Here is a 15,592-nt window from a genome sequence, read left to right on the forward strand (position 1 = left end):
CCTCAAGATTACAACAATCCTGCGGATCTGTCATCGATAAGGGCATATATAATTGGGTGTCATCCGCGTAGCATTGAAAACTAATATTATATTTACGTATTATGTCCCCAAGTGGAATCATCCATCCATCCATCCATTTTCTGAACCGCTTAGTCCCCACGGGGGTCGCGGGCGTGCTGGAGCCTATCCCAGCCGTCATCGGGCAGTAGGCGGGGGACACCCTGAACCGGTTGCCAGCCAATCGCAGGGCACACAGAGACAAACAACCATTCGCACTCGCACTCACACCTAGGGACAATTTGGAGTGGTCAATCGGCCTACCAAGCATGTTTTTGGGATGTGGGAGGAAACCGGAGTGCCCGGAGAAAACCCACGCGGGCTCGGGGAGAACATGCAAACTCCGCACAGGGAGGGCCGGAGGTGGAATCGAACCCGCACCCTCCTAACTGTGAGGCCGACGTGCTACCCAGTGCGCCACCGAGCCGCCACCAAGTGGAATCATATTTTTTTTTTTTTTTTCTTTTTTCCCAATGATCATCGTCACACACACATCTGGGTGTGGTGAAATTTGTCCTCTGCATTTAACCCATCCCCATGTGATTTTAATCCATCCCCTGGGGGAGAGGGGAGCAGTGAGCAGCAGCGGTGCCGCGCTCGGGAATCATTTGGTGATCTAACCCCCCAATTCCAACCCTTAATGCTGAGTGCCAAGCAGGGAGGCAATGGGTCCCATTTTTATAGTCTTTGGTATGACCCGGCCGGGGTTTGAACCCACAACCTTCCAGTCTCAGGGCGGACACTCTACTACTAGGCCACTGAGCTGTAAAATAAATATAAATATTAAATAAAATTGGTCCGAGTATCGATCCCTGTGGGACACCACACGTAACATTGTAGAGCTCAGAGGACGTATTGCCATGGACCACTCGGTGCGTCCTGTCTGATAGATAGGAATAGCACCAGCCTAGTGCTGACCCTGAAATACCAACACAACTTTTAAGATGCCCTAATAAAATATCGAAGTCTACAGTGTCGAAGGCAGCACTAAGATCGAGTAGTAACAATACAGATGAAGTGTTTGAATCCATAGCTATGAGGAGATCATTAGTCACGTTAGCAAGTGTTGTCTCAGTGGAATGATTAGCTCTAAAACCAGACTGAAAAGAGTCATATCGATTATTGGCGACCATGTAATCAATAAGCTGCTGAGGTCAAGATTTGGTCGCTTAAGTAACGGTTTAATGATAGCGGTGTCAGGAATGAGTTGAGCCAGGGCGACCAAATGCAGCTTGAACCAGGATTTATTGCAGGGAAAAGGAGTTGGAAGGGAGGCAGGTGGGGAACCGACGACACAGACGGGAGGGAGACTCACGGCCAGCAAAACAGACAGACTGACCGACATGAAGTCCCCTTGGACAAGGTTAAAATTCTGACCGTGAGCCTTCAGACAGACCGAGGGAAAACCAGATGACAAGAACAGGAGCACTGGGCACGAACAGGAATGGACACAACAGTAGACACCGACAGGGAGAAACACACGGGCAGGGCTTATATACACAGGGTAACAAGAGGAAGCAGGTGACAGACATTACGGTAACGAAAGGGGTGTGGCTGAGCGAAGTGGCACGGGCGTGACAAGCGGTTTTAAAGGCTGTTGGCACTATCCCAGAGGAGACAGGCAGATTGATTATATTTAAGACGGACGGTCCTAAAATTTGAAATAATTCTTTAAGTAGGTTGGCTGGAAGCAGGTCGAGTAAACATGTTGTTTGTTTAGCCGCACTAACCAATTGTGTAAGCCTTTCAAGGGACACACTTTTAAAATTTGAGAGGGTTATTCCATGATCATCAGCGCTGGTAAACGGCGGTCTCGACTGAGCGATTGGAATGGTATTCTTGGTCTCGTCCCTAATGGATTCAATCTTTTGAGCAAAACATTTCATGAACTCGTCAACTGAGTGGAAGGAGCTATCGGGGGTCGGCTGGCGTAGTGTTAGCTTTGCCACTGTATCAAATGGGTATTCAGGATTGTTTTTATTGAGATTAATGACTTGTGAAAAATAACGAGTTTTTGTTAAGATAAGCGCATTTTTATATTTCAGGAGTCTGTCCTGCCGTGCCTGATGGAAAACCTCAAGTTTGGTTAAACGCCATCTGCGCTCATGCTTTCTACATAATTGCTTAAGCGTACGTGTTTCATCTGTGAACCACGGAGTAGGCAATCTACAGCAAGTTTTCAGACGTAGCGGCGCCACAGAGTCGATGGCATTTAACAATGTCTTATTGAATTCATTTGTAAGATTATTAATAGGGCCGATATGTATGCGGGAAATATGGCGGTTGCCGGTGACAGTAACTCAGATAGCGCAGTTGCAGTCATGGAGTTAAAATTACGGCTGCTATCATTCTGATTGCTCTCTTGTCTTTGACAAGGAACTAAAATTTCAAATTTTATTAAGTAATGATCAGACAAAACAGTGGTGTATGGCAGTACTGCTATATTTGAGGTTGCAAGTCCTCGAGATAATACCAGATCTAAGGTATTTCCTCCATTCTTATGCGTTGCTGCCTGTACGGCTTACGTAAACAAAACGTATCAGTTAAAGTCTGAAACGCCGAAGTAAGTCGCTCTGACGGTAAATTCATGTGGATGTTGAAATCGCCCATGATAATTATATTATCCGCATTTGTCACTAGATCAGCCACGAATTCTGAAAATTCATCCAGGAAGCCAGAGTAGGCCCCGGGTGGATGGTAAATAACAGCAAGATAAAATGACGGTAAAGCGGTGGATCGGACAGTGAGAACTTCAAATGTTTTAAATACTTTAATCGAACGAGGCCTAAATCTAAGCTCAGAATTTGTGATGAGGGTGACACCCCCACCCTTTTTTCGATGACGCCCCACATGCGAGCTCACAAAATTTGGAGGCGAGGCCTCGTTAAGCGGCAGCAGTTCATTAGGTTTTAATCAGGTCTCGCAAAGGCCAAAAACGTTTAGATTATGTTCCGTAATAAGGTCATTAACGAGAACTGCTTTCGTATGAAGCGATCTAATATTCATAAAACCGAGTTTAAGTGTAATCGGTCGATCAGGGTGCGTATCTATCGAAGGATTTTTAAACGGGATGCGAGTAAAATTGTGTTCTCTAGGCCTGACATCACCTCAAAAGTTTATTAGCGCGGTTGGATGAAACGACCATGGGAATTTGATGGTGAATATTTGTTACACATGTGAAGTTATCTAAAACAGGCACCGTTTCATCAGGAAGACCGGTCGGGGCGGAGTGATTGGATTTGTCTACTACCCCAGTAGAAAGTGCGTTCATGTGTACTGTAGCACTATTCAAACTGTCGCGCTCTAGTCTACACGAGGAGCTATGTGTATGCTGACAGTCTAGCCTAGCGCTAGTTAACTTTAACTTAACAGACTCCAAACCCATCCTCACAGGTGGTCTAATCACCTGTGCCCTGGCCTGCTCTAAAGTGACCTGTCATGAGTGGTAATCTATATTCCTAGAAAGAGTGAAGGCGCCTTCACGGTTAGGGTGAAGGCCGTCCTTCCTCAGCAGGTCGGGGCGGCCCCAGAAGGAGGACCAGTTATTTATAAAATACAGTCCCTGCTTTTTACAGAACCCAGCCGTCCATCGATTAAGGGAAACTAATCTACTAAACCTCTCATCAGTGCCTCTCCCTGGCAGGGGGCCAGAGACAAATACTCGATGCCGACTCATCTTTCTGGCAAGATCACAAGTCCTCGCTATGTTTTTCTTTGTGATCTCTGATTGTCTCATCCTAACATCATTGGAGGCGTTGTGTATCACTATGTCCGAGTAGCTAGTGTTGGTGGAACTACGCTGTTGACTAGGCCTATTGCGAGTCAGCTCCCTAAGATTAGCTTCTATGTCGGGTGCTCTGCCCCCAGGAATACACATTACCGTGGCTGGATTTTTAAGCGCAATGTTTCGGGTAATGGAGTCACCTATGACCAAAGTGCGAGAGCTAGTAGACCGAGATGACTTTGGACGGCTATGCGTCTTACCTGGCTCATCGCGATTAGCAAGCCGCTTGGGGCTAATGCTAACCGGGGTAGCTGTAGTCAGCCCGTGTCTGCGTTCGCCACAACTACTGTTATCGCACTATTCTGCTCTAACTGGCGGACACGTCCCTCTAGCAGAGACAACCTCTCTAAGAGAAGGGTGCAGTTGGTGCACGAAGCCGTACAAACCTCTTGGTCCGCTGCCATACTTTGTGTCCGAAGAGCGAAGAGCGACGATCGAGAGCCAACGGCGACGTGGGCGGAAGTTGAGTCCCTGTTGTCAGTTCGTCTACTTACCCTGCCCGTGACACGACTCCTTTTTTGTCCCTGAACAATCTCTGTTGCCAGCTGCTTGTGTAAACTGACCGACCACGCCTTGATCGCCGCCTGCCCCGACTACTTGCTCGTCCTTTGACCACCCTCCTGATCGCCGCCTGTCTCGACAACCTGCCTGCCCCCGGCTATGACTACGCGCTGTGCTCTGCTGCTCAGCCACGCCGGACCACAAGTCCAGCGTTCCACTTCTCCTTTCCCCCTTTTCAATAAAGGATCGTGCGCACTTGATCGTCCTGTCTCTGTTCCGTGACAGTGGCATGTCATATCACTGCCGGACTCCTCATTAACCATCATAAGACGATTTGTCGTCACTACCTAATAATGGAGCAAAGAGGCTGTTTGCTTGTGATCAACCACAGTGGCTTAATTTACCTTCTGTCTTTATGTACAGTGGGGGAAATAAGTATTTGACCCCTTGCTAATTTTGCAGGTTTGCCCACTTACAAAGAATGCAACGATCTACTATTTTAATCATATGTATGTACATTCTAACAGTGAGAGACAGAATCCCAAAGAAAATTCCAGAAATTCACATCATACGAATTTATAAAAATTGATAACCGTCTGATGAGAAAAAACAAGTATTTGAACCGCTGGACAAACAGCAAGTATTCTGGCTCCTACAAGCCAGTTTCTTTAAGACACAGCCCCAATCCCAACCAATTATCTACATCAAATACACCTGCCTCACCTCGTTACCTGTATAAAAGATACCTGTCAACACTCGAACAACCAGCATCCAACATCACCACCATGGGCAAGACCAAAGAGCTTTCTACGGACATCAGGGACAAGATTGTTGATCTGCACAAGGCTGGGATGGGCTACAAGAAAATCGGAAAGCAACTTGGAGAGAATCTGACAGAGCTTGAGGGGGGAAATGCATCAGCTGGAAGGCGCATTACCGCCACCTATTGTGTTGGAGTGTAACCGAGAGTATCGACCATCCCATCATTAGTTTTACAATTTAACCGCAATATTCTTCACGCCAGATCTGTCTCGAAAAGGATATCTAAAAAGCATCTTTTGTCCGACCGTAACTGGATCTTTTGATGTAATCTCTGCCCCAAATCTCTCCATCTCCTTTCTTAACAGATGCCATGCTTGTAACAGTGAGCTTTGGCAAGGTCCAGCAGTAGCTAACAATTTATGGCAGGGGTGTCAAACTCATTCTTTTTGCGGGCTGCATTGTAGTCATAGTTTATTTTGGAGGGCCATTATGACTGTCAACCTTAATAAATGTATGAGCACCACATATTATATACCGTAGCTGTCACGTCTCGTCCCCAACTGCTCCACTATGTGTCTGTTGTCTTGGTTTCTGTCTGTGTGCTCGCCCCTCCCCTCCTGCGTGCCCATGATCAGTGTGATTGTTCCCACCTGCCTCTCATTACCTGTCGTGTATAAAAGTCCTGTCTGCCCCTCACTCCCTGTCGGATCATTGGTTGCTGTCGTTCGGGGTTGTCGTACTGTCTTGATGCCGTCATGTCCTGCTGTCTTCTTGTTTCACGTCCCGGTCAGTCAGTCAAGTTATTGTTTGTTAAGTCATGTCAGTTTGCCTTTTGAGTTCACCAATAAACCCTGGTCCAAGCCGCACTTGGTCGTCCTGCTCCATGCTCCACCCGACCGTGACAGTAGCAGCTACAATGCAAACTGACAAATAACTCATTTTCAAATCAGACTAGTAAAAACTGGTCAAATATATATATAAAAAAAGATATATTTAAAAGTGAAGACAATTTGCAATTCTAGTAATGACACATGACTTTGATGCACATTTTGTCTTCGCGGGCCACATAAAATTATGTGGCGGGCCGTATCTGACCCCTGGGCCTTGAGTTTGACACATTTAATTTATGGTATCTTCTTTTGGCCAAACTTTGCAGTAAATTGACAACACGAGAATAAAATTGCAACGCGTACAAAAACACTTGCAAACAAATGTAGTATATTTTTATTCTGCTCTTATTCTGTGGATATTTCACTTATAGGCATTAGTTGTGACCTGGTCAAGTTCGTGTGGGCCAGAAGGTAGAGATACAGCTGGTGGCAATCAGGAAGGAACAAAAAGTAGACCGTGTAGAGTCAGCAAGGCAGACTGGTGGGTCATAGGTCACCCAGCAGCCTTTATGCGGACCCCCAAAGGTAGGGTGACCAGATTTGGGTTTCTGAAACAGAGGACACCCTTTCTCTGCGAGGGGGGTGCACTGTCGGTGAGAGCACCAAAGTGGGCACCGGGGGGGGGGAATTAGGGTTAGGGTTAGTGGTTAGACCACTGGATTGTCCTTGTCCGGCGTGGGCGGGGGGGGGGGGTTGCTGTTGGTGAGAGCGTTTGAACGGCGGGGAGGAACGCTAGAGTGGCAGAGGAGTACTGCTGGAGTGTGCGACGACAATCGAACAAAATCCTGAACAATTTTGAAATTCCCCCCGGACATTTTTTTAGGTTTCAAAAGTAGGACATGTCCAGGAAACAGAGGGCATCTGGTCACCCTACCCAAAGGGAGGAAGCGCGGGGTATAAAGCTCGGAATCTGGAAGACTCGGTGTTAGATAAATTGTATATATATGTTATCATGCGTTCTCTAATGAGTACCTTTTAATAAGATTATTGCACAGAATGCTTGCTGCTTCGCCTTGCAGACGTCCATACGGAATGTGAAAAACAACACGTCGAACGATGCTGTCTGGGACTTCCTGACCTTCCATACCTCTGGGATCCAAGAAAGTTGTTGATAGCTCAAACTATTCTGTTGATGTCTGCACATGGCACTTTGTCCTTGCATTCTTTTCTCGTGGCATCTTGTCTGTGCCTTCTTGTTTCACATAGCATTCATTCGTTTTGTTTCTCATGACATCTTGTCTGTGACTTCTTGGTTCACATCAATCTCGTTTCTTCTCTAATGAGACAAAGTCCACGCCTTCTCCCCACCGCCTTAGGGGCTAGTCTCACATTGTGGGTAGGGCATTCCAAATAAAAAGAGCGAAGAGTGCAAACAGATTTTTAGTGTAGTCAGATTGCTGTAAATCCTCGCGAGAAAAACTCAATATTCTGCCTCACTTGTTTTGTCTGCTGATCCTTTTCTTTTATACAGATATTCAGTCAGAGAATAAACCTGACACTCGGGAGCACACAACATTTTTTTCTGGGCGTGAGGCACTTCACTCTGATATCGATCGGTTGAATAAAATATTTTCCCAATCAGCCATGTGTCACTGAAGTTTTCCTTCCCCGAGCCACCTTCCACCGCGTGTTTTTGAAGACCGGCCGACCACCGAAAACAATTCACCACACAAATCTAACGGGAAAGCTCTTTTAAATAATTTATGGTTTTAGTTTCTATGTTCTTCTCGGTTACAATGGCTTCTGTCCTGTAATACAATATTTATTTGTGTGTGTGTTTTGTCCGTGAGTCGTCACCTTATCGTGGTGGAGGGGTTTGCGTGCCCTTATGATCCTAGGAGCCATGTTGTCGGGGGCTTTATGCCCCTGGTAGGGTCACCCATGGCAAACGGGTCCTAGGTGAGGGGCCAGACAAAGCACGGCTCACAGAAGCCCCTTATGACAACTGGAGGCGGGGCTCGAAGGCGAGCGTCTGGTGGCCGGGCCTTCGCCCATGGGGCCCGGCCGGGCATAGCCCGAAAAGGAAACGTGGGTCCCCCTTCCCATGGGCTCACCACCTGTGGGAGGGGCCAAAGGGGTCGGGTGCAATGTGTGCTGGGCGGCAGCCAAAGGCAGGGACCTTGGCGGTCTGATCCCCGGCTGCAGAAGCTGGCTCTTGGGACATGGAATGTCACCTCTCTGGCTGGAAAGGAGCCCGAGCTGGTGTGCGAGGCAGAAAAATTCCGACTAGATATAGTCGGACTAGCCTCCACGCACAGTTTGGGTTCCGGTACAAGCCCTCTCGAGAGGGGCTGGACTCTCTTCCACTCTGGAGTTGCCCACGGTGAGAGGCGTCGAGCAGGTGTGGGTATACTTATTGCCCCCCGGCTGGGCGCCTGCACATTGGGGTTCACCCCGGTGAACGAGAGGGTAGCCTCCCTCCGCCTTCGGGTGGGGGGACGGGTCCTGACTGTTGTTTGTGTCTATGCACCAAACAGCAGCTCAGAGTACCCACCCTTCTTGGGGTCCCTAGAGGAAGTGCTGGAGAGCGCTCCTTCTGGGGACTCCATCGTTCTACTGGGTGACTTCAATGCTCACGTGGGCAATGACAGTGAGACCTGGAAGGGCGTGATTGGGAGGAACGGCCCCCCCGATCTGAACCCGAGCGGTGTTCTATTGTTGGACTTCTGTGCTCGACATGGATTTTCAATAATGAACACCATGTTCAAGCATAAGGGTGTCCATGTGTGCACTTGGCACCAGGACACCCTAGGCCGCAGTTCGATGATCGACTTTGTAGTCGTGTCATCGGATTTGCGGCCGCATGTTTTGGACACTCGGGTGAAGAGATGGGCGGAGCTGTCAACTGATCACCACCTGGTGGTGGGTTGGCTCCGATGGTGGGGGAAGATGCCGGTCCGACCTGGCAGACCCAAACGCTCTGTGAGGGTCTGCTGGGAACGTCTGGCAGAATCTCCTGTCAGGAAGAGTTTCAACTCCCACCTCCGGCAGAGCTTTTCCCACGTCCCGGGGGAGGCGGGGGACATTGAGTCTGAGTGGACCATGTTCCGCGCCTCCATTGTTGAGGCGGCCGACCGGAGCTGTGGCCGTAAGGTCGTTGGTGCCTGTCGTGGCGGGAATCCCCGAACCCGCTGGTGGACACCGGCGGTAAGGGATGCCGTCAAGCTGAAGAAGGAGTCCTATCGGGCCGTTTTGGCCTGCGGGACTCCGGAGGCAGCTGACAGGTACCGGATGGCCAAGCGGAACGCGGCTTCGGCGGTTGCTGAGGCAAAAACCCGGGCGTGGGAGGAGTTCGGTGAGGCCATGGAGAATGACTTTCGGACGGCTTCGAGGAAATTCTGGTCCACCATCCGGCGTCTCAGGAGGGGGAAGCAGTGCAACGTCAACACTGTTTACAGTGGGGATGGCGTGCTGCTGACCTCGACTCGGGACGTCGTGAGTCGGTGGGGAGAATACTTCGAAGACCTCCTCAATTCCACCTACACGCCTTCCATTGAGGAAGCAGGGCCTGGAGACTCTGAGACGGGTTCTCCAATCTCTGGGGTCGAAGTCACTGAGGTAGTTAAAAAAACTCCTCGGTGGCAAGGCCCCGGGGGTGGATGAGATCCGCCCAGAGTTCCTAAAGGCTCTGGATGTTGTGGGGCTGTCATGGCTGACACGCCTCTACAACGTTGCGTGGACATCGGGGACAGTGCCTCTGGATTGGCAGACTGGGGTGGTGGTTCCCCTCTTTAAGAAGGGGGACCGGAGGGTGTGTTCCAATTACAGGGGAATCACACTCCTCAGCCTCCCTGGTAAGGTCTATTCAGGGGTGCTGGAGAGGAGGGTCCGTCGGGAGGTCGAACCTCGGATTCAGGAGGAGCAGTGTGGCTTTCGTCCTGGCCGTGGAACAGTGGACCAGCTCTACACCCTCGGCAGGATCCTCGAGGGTGCATGGGAGTTCGCCCAACCAGTCCACATGTGTTTTGTGGACTTGGAGAAGGCGTTCGACCGTGTCCCTCGGGAGGTTCTGTGGAGAGTGCTTCGGGAGTACGGGGTGCCGAGCCAACTGATAAGGGCGGTTCGGTCCCTGTATCACCGATGCCAGAGTCTGGTCCGCATTTCCGGCAGTAAGTCGGATTCGTTCCCAGTGAGGGTTGGACTCCGCCAAGGCTGCCCTTTGTCACCGATTCTGTTCATAATTTTTATGGACAGAATTTCTAGGCGCAGCCGAGGCGTTGAGGGGGTCCGGTTTGGGGACCTCAGCATCGCGTCCCTGCTTTTTGCAGATGACGTGGTGCTGTTGGCTTCTTCAGGCCGTGATCTCCAGCTCTCGCTGGAACGGTTCGCAGCCGAGTGTGAAGCGGTCGGGATGAGGGTCAGCACCTCCAAATCCGAGTCCATGGTCCTCGATCGGAAAAGGGTGGAATGCCCTCTCCGGATCGGGGATGAGATCCTGCCCCAAGTGGAGGAGTTCAAGTATCTTGGAGTCTTGTTCACGAGTGAGGGGAGGATGGAGCGTGAGATCGACAGGCGGATCGGTGCAGCGTCGGCAGTAATGCGGACCCTGTACCGGTCCGTTGTGGTGAAGAGAGAGCTGAGCCAAAAGGCAAAGCTCTCAATTTACCGGTCGATTTACGCTCCTACCCTCACCTATGGTCACGAGCTATGGGTCGTGACCGAAAGAACGAGATCTCGGATACAAGCGGCCGAAATGAGTTTTCTCCGCAGGATGTCAGGGCTCTCCCTTAGAGATAGGGTGAGAAGCTCGGTCATCCGGGAGGGACTCGGAGTAGAGTCGCTACTCCTCCACGTTGAGAGGAGCCAGATGAGGTGGCTCGGGCATCTTATCAGGATGCCTCCTGGACGCCTCCCTGGGGAGGTGTTCCGGGCATGTCCCACCGGTAGGAGACCCCGGGGACGACCCAGGACGCGCTGGAGAGACTATGTCTCTCAGCTGGCCTGGGAACGCCTTGGGATCCCCCGGGATGAGCTGGATGAAGTGGCTGGGGAGAGGGAAGTCTGGGAGTCCCTCCTAAAGCTGCTGCCCCCGCGACCCGACCCCGGATAAGCGGAAGAAGATGGATGGATGGATGGTGTGTGTGTGTGTGTGTTGTGTCGATTTGCACTTGACGAGTTGCCGTAGATTTTCGGAAACTTTATCCAACCACAAGCAAGCATTTTCCACCAGAATTTGTTTCAAATGTACCTTGAGCCTCAACAGACGACATCCATCACTACCTTTTGTTAGATTATATCCAATGTCTTTATCTTTAATGTTCGCTATGCTAATGGTAATTAGCAGGAGACTGGCTTCAAGGTTTATTTAATGTATGCCAGAAAGATACACAGCTATGGAGCCTTCTCTGCAAGAATGCGGAAGAAGGTCTAACACCCCCCTATTCTTATAGTACTCTTGGCCGCCCTCCTTCTGCCTAGCCTGCGTGATAACGTGTGACCTTGCAGTCCTGAGATCAACTCATATGTTTGTGCAAAGAGTGTCATAGAGAAGGGAAAGCCAGTTAAAGTAAGAGAAAGGTCACAGCAAGATAACAGCATAGCTCAAGCTACCTCGCTAATCACATGTGCCAAAGAGGCCTATTCTAACACGACACGTGTGTCTGAGCTCAAATTACCATAGAAAATATGATGCAAACTTTTTATACGGTCATGTGTCAAGAGTGTGCATTTGCACACTCTTGACACTTTGGTGCTCTCACCGACAGCGCACCCCCCTCGCGGAAAAAGGGTGTCCTCTGTTTCAGAAACCCAAATCTGGTCACCCAACTTACAAGCTACAACAGGAACAAGCAGGGTTCAGAAGAGGAAGGGGCTGCATAAACCAGATCTTCGGTCTGAGGAATGTTATCGAGCAGTGTGTAGAATGGAACACACTTCTGCACATCAACTTCATCGACTTTCGTAAAGCCTTTGACAGCCTACATCGTGACACCCTATGGAAGATCGTTGGGGCCTGTGAAGTTCCTCCAAAACTGGTCACTCTCATAGGGATGTTCTACTGTCACGTTCGATGCAGCGTCATTGTTGTTGGTGAGCTATCTTCACGGTTCATTGTGGAGTCAGGTGTGTGGCAAGGTTGTATTATTTCCCCCATTCTCTTCCTGATTGTCATAGACTGGGTAATGCGGAACACAACTGAGAGACAAAGTTGAAGATCTCGACTTTGCCGATGATCTTGCTATCCTTGGAACAAAGCACATCCTCTGCAGGAGAAAACTGACTGACTGAACAAATTCGCTCAACAGGTAGGCCTGAACATAAATGCGTCCAAAACCCAAATAATGTGCATTAATGCCACTCCAATGTACCCATCACAGTGAATGGACATGCTCTCGACTATGTTGAGGACTTTACCTACCTGGGAAGTCTCGTCAGTAAGGACAACTCTGCACAAAAGGACATTAGCGCAAGACTCTGAATGGCACAGGGTGCTTTTGCTAGGCTACACATCATCTGGAAGTCCAAGCAATATAGCTTAAGAACAAAGGTCCGATTTTACAACAGTAATGTAAAATTTGTATTGTTGTACGGCTCGGAATGCTGGCGAGAAAAATCTTACAATATGAAAAAAGTCAAAGCTTTCCTCAATGGCTGCCTCAGGAAACTCTGTCAAATCTTCTGGCCCGAGAAAATACCCCATGAACAGCTATAGAAGACCAACTGCAACAGTGTGGCGCGAGAGATCGAATGCCGTCGACTCCAATGGCTCAGGCACGTTCTCAGGATGGACCAAGACCGCATCCCCAAGATCGCACGATGGACTCCACCTGGGAAAAGGAAGCAAAGCCAACTCAAGAACACATGCGTCTTACAGTTAGGTTAGGTTCAGTTGAACTGAAGGAGATGAACCTAACCTGGGGCGAGGCACAGCATGTTGCCAAAGAAAGGTCCAGATGGAAGCAGATCGTCGAAGCCTTATGTCCAGGCAGGGACAAAGGCTTATCATTAAGTAAGTAATGATTGATGTTGGTGGTGCTCATACAATTGTCTCAAAGTTGAGTTGTTTGAAGGCAAAATTTGCTTTTGATACATATTTTAAATGTTTTAGCACAGTTTGAGCCTTTTGCAAAACCACAATGTTTAGGCCTCTGTGTTAACTGTTTTGAAAATGTAGATTTCTAGTTGATGGCTGCATCAAAACAATCAATAAAAATTGGTTTGAAAATGTAGATTTTGTGTTGATGCCTGCGTCAAAACAATTGATAAAAAGTGTAATTCCCATGCTATTATTCAGCTAGCAAGCAAAGTCATATAGCTTGGCTGTTAGCGAAGCGGTTAGCGTGCTAAGACCTCATAGTTAGTTGAAGCGCTAGTCTTGTAAAGCAGGATCGAGTCTTAATTTTAATCCTCTCATATCTTGGTGAGCACAACAGACAGCACTGTATCGACATTTCTGCCACTGACTGCTCTCCTCACGGTACCAGCTTAGTTTGGGTGTACGAAAAACGTCTACCTTTTTATTTTTGATTCACTGTTGCTGCCATTTCTTTAGTTTTAATGTTTTAGTTTCAGGATGGCAGAACAAACTCTTATGCACCCCACCATTAAATCTTTCAAAAAATTCTGCCACATGTTAGATCGTGTTTATGATTTTAAAATGTGTTTGGTTCCACTTTTTTGCTTTTATATTCATTTTATTGTGTACTTGGAGTCTCCAAGATTGTAGAAAAGTGGACTCTATCCCTCCAGTTGCTGCAGAGATACTTTTCTGATCGGTTTCTCCCTTCAGTTTTCTCCGTTTTCTATTATGTATTTTTATCTATTACATCACATACGTTGGGCCATGACTACCAAACAAGGTAAATGGTGTGGCCAAACGGTTTGGCAAAATAGCCATGTTCATTACTCAGAGAGACTTTTGTAGTCCAAACAACTCAAGAATGCCGAAGTGCGGAGATCAAAATATTCCGTTGTTGGATGCAACAATCCACACAACTCATTGCACCGTCCCCCAGCATCAGAACCTCAAAGAAGTGCCTGGTTAAATTTAAATTTTCAAGCAGTGTTCCCAAATCTGTGGGCAATGTCCTGCTTGTTCAAGGACGAGTGTTTCAGAAATCTCGTCAGTATCGAGAAGGATTCACCGAAACACTTTGTTTTGTTGATGGTTTGGTTCGTTCAATTTATGGAAACGACGGACAGCAAAGTAGTAAGCTTGAGATGACACAAAAATAATAAACTGTATTTCACTTTCATATAATTGCGTGTCTACAATGCATTCGTTTTCATAGCATTAGCGTCAGTCTTTCTGCTGATTTTAGAGCTGTGCGCTCTATGTTTTCACTTCTTGTGGGTGTATTTGGAGTAGTTGTATCAGATGAATTGCATCAAATGTGCTGTATTATTCTTGGGGAACACATTGCGTTAAATGCATTCATTAGCTTCTTGCTAACGCTAGCATTAGCTTACTGGTTAACTTGACTGCAGTGCTTGTTTACAAAATGTGCTCTAAATATTGTGAGGGGACTTATTTTGTTACGTGTTAGTATGTATGTACGTATGGACGAGTCTTCTGCCGTTGACATCTTTTAATCAGTCAAAAAGTTTGCGGCGCAAGTAAACGCTACTTTGGTTAAAAAACTACAAATATGTCCGACCGGAAAGGGAGGTACACATCTTGCGGCCTGGAGGTAGTGTGGTGTGAAGTATCTCATTTGCATTTAAAGGGACTGCACCAAAATGGGTTGCTCTGAGCCGCAGCTCAGACAAAGTATAAAAGAGGGACCTGTGATGCTATCAAAACGAGGAATTCAGACTAAAGCATCGCTGTTGAACTTTATATAAACTACAACTGAATGAGTAAAACTTAAAACGAAAGAATTTATTAACATGATAAGATAAGTAATCTTTAAAAAGAAAATTGTCGTTGAAAACCATGATTTTGTGTTTGAAAGCCTGTCCAATGTGGTCCAAATTTTGTCAAAAAAATAACAACTGATAATTGGGTTGTGTTTAGCCCGTCCAATTTGGCGCGAATTTAGTTCAAAAATAACAATTGATTATTGGGTTGTGTCGGCTATAAATCGGTTATACGAACATTGTTTGGAAACATTGTTACGTGTGCATCATTTTTGCCAGGACCTACGTAAGGAGTAATAAACCATTGTGAAAACCATTGAAAGTGTATTACTATGTCATACAGATAGTATAGTATTTGTATAGTTTATATTGTCAAAATATACAGAGAGCACAGGGTGGGACGTAATACGTTTTCAACTTTTTCCTAACCCATTTGAATGTTAACATAAATTATTTTATTTTAACTTTCTATGACAATATTTTCTAATTTTGTTTTATATGTTCAATAAACAAACAATCCTCATAATTCACAGTGACTGTCTCCAATTGATGATATTCAAATAAGATGAATTTCTATCCCGAGGCGCTTTGCCTTTGTTTCATGTCATGGTTTTGACCATTGGCGTAGCAAGCAAGACAAGACTGGGAGGGATCTGACACTGAAAAAATAAGGACGACTTCCGCAAATGTCAACAACCGATGTCTCAATGACTCACCTACATCTTTATACAGCCAAATTACAGTCTGGTGTGTCTTTGTGGGGACTTTTTGGAGGAAACAAAAAAACAAACACAAAGTG

Source organism: Syngnathus scovelli, unplaced genomic scaffold, assembly GCF_024217435.2.
Source record: "Syngnathus scovelli strain Florida unplaced genomic scaffold, RoL_Ssco_1.2 HiC_scaffold_23, whole genome shotgun sequence".
NCBI classification, from domain to species: Eukaryota; Metazoa; Chordata; class Actinopteri; order Syngnathiformes; family Syngnathidae; genus Syngnathus; species Syngnathus scovelli.